This window comes from Erithacus rubecula, assembly GCF_903797595.1.
Source record: "Erithacus rubecula genome assembly, chromosome: 3".
In the NCBI taxonomy this organism is placed as follows: Eukaryota; Metazoa; Chordata; class Aves; order Passeriformes; family Muscicapidae; genus Erithacus; species Erithacus rubecula.
The window spans coordinates 117209353-117211840 of record NC_136689.1 but is presented as its reverse complement, the minus strand read 5'-3'; positions in this window follow the sequence as shown (position 1 = coordinate 117211840).

Genomic DNA, 2488 nt, shown 5'->3' with positions numbered 1-2488 from the left:
TATCTCAATTGTTCAACAGAAGACTTATCTAGCCAGAGATACAAGAAAAATTAAGAATAAAATTCAGAGGTTAGATCAATGATTTTATATGCATCAAATTCTTCAGCAGGCACACCCTTTCAGAACCATAGTGGTCCATGATTTACCCCTTTATGTGCATCCACAGCTCTGATTCCTCTGAATTTTCCCAAATTGCTTCTGAAGACAAGATTCAGAAGGGTTTGTCTATACACAAAAGTTAGGACTGATTATGATGGTGTTTGAATGTTAAGAATAATGGTTGCTGCTGAATTATTTATTCATTATGAAGTTAAGGGTATTTTTCCTGATTAGCTCACCTCACTTAGGACTTCTGCACAAGTCCTTATGATGTAAGGTAAATACACATTTATTGTGTGTTACCAACTCTACATACACAGACAGGCCTAACGGGGGAAGAACAATTTATACTACAACAGGCATCCAGCTTAGATGCTCCAAGCTGCAACTACACTAATACATAAAATGCAAAAAAACATACAAGCACATGGTACAGGAAACTATTAACACCAAAAGCAAGGATACTAGAAGCCTAAACTTGTTTATCTTGTTCCAATGACTGAGTGGGTACACCAAGTTTAGAGATCTGGCAACCCAAGATACTTGAGGAGAAGCCCTAGCACCTCCTATTGATGAACCAGTGATGTAAGTTGACCTACTCACTGGGAAGTAAAGTACTACAGAATGATCTTCAAACACCTTGTTTACATAGCTATAAATTAGCACTATTAAAATAGGAGCTTTCTGAGAAAACTGTCATCAGCTGAATATCCCATCAGGTTGTTACAGCAAGACAAAAAATACCAAGAGGTGCACCTACATGAGCTCATCTGGGTTTAAAGTTAACTTTCATAGCATTGTCCTACAGAATGAAGGAAAAAACTTCCTACATTAAGCTACTAGTCTAAAATATTAAATTAGAGCTTTAACCTGAGCTACTTTATGGCTGGCTTTATGTGAATTAGCACAGTCTATCAGTCACAGTCCTGAAGAGACAGTTCTCAGTTTGAGTGTTTTGTTATAGGAAATTCTCACCATCACATGGTATTTGCAGCATTTTAGGGCAATATAAATAAGGGATACACCTATTCCCACTCCATCCTGTCACAAATCTCTTCCTGCTTCATAGGAATCACCCATGCAACTGGGATATCACCCAGTCATCAGCAAACCATCTTGGAGATGTTGAGATTGATTTCTTTACATTGATATTTTTTTAAAGGTGTGACTAGAGGCAACAGAAGTTTTGGGATTGTTTCCAAAATAGTTCATACATATCAGAAACACTAACAAAAATTCTTTTGGAGGCTTGAATTGAATTTAGGCTCAGATTCCCACTCTGCAAGACAAACACTGTACAGCCTCAAAGATCCTCCCCCCAAGCAAATCTCATTAGATCTACAAGGCATCTGGTATTCCCTTTCTCTATGTGTATCAGTGACTTTTGAACAGAAGATGAAAAGTTAAGAAAATGAGTTTCAGAAACATGCTCACATAGTGCAACAGCCACAAGCCACCCCCCAGCCACACAGCTGAAGAACTGAGAGAAAAGGTAGTAAATTTAGAGAAACCAGGATGGTTTCATATTCACATTTCACATTCAATAACAAAGTAAAACACTGCAAGTCTTGAAACTTGCTTTTTAAGTAAGCATTGTAAATTGGCAGAATGCTTTATAGAACACTTTAGCATTGCTGGTCAGCTTATTTTTCCTTTTCTGTCAGGCTAATAAGTGTCAAGTATCAATATATCAAACTTTAAAAGTTGCTTTTTAGTCTGACACAGCAGCAAAGATTGAGACATCTTAGGAAACAAAAGTGCAATACAGTGATGCTATGCAATTGAATTAAAGTTGTTTGTACTTGCTTTAGTGACTTTGCTGTAAGAACATGGAAGGTAATTTGGCCCAGGGGAAATCTTCTAATGACTTTTTCAAAAGAGCATGGAATTTGGAGTAAGGGTTAATGTAAACATTTTTTTCTACTTTCAATTAGTTTCTAAACAGAGTTAGTTAACAACTTTGTTCTTGACAGAGATATCACTTCTTTATTTTGTGTGCTATGTATATGCAGTAATAAATACAGCTGTACTGAAACTGCATTTACTTTTTAACTCACCAAAACTGTATCCAGACCAGACTACTTTTTTGCAGACCTCAATGGAGCTTTAGAACCTGAATGTTCCATAAGAACACCAAAATTAATATTCTTCACAACTTCTTTGATCAGCTACTTCATCAGTGATGTTTAGAAGACAAAACTGTCAGCTCCTAAAGCCCAAATTTCACAGTACCTACTGATAGCCTTCAGAGATTGCACTGTAAACCATGTAGCTGACAAAGTGGATACAGGAGTTGAGCCATAAATATTTGATCTGTGTTGACACCAAAGAGTTGTGGAATAAGTAGTTTGTGTTAGTACAGTCTTTAAAGGAAACATTCCAATCACCA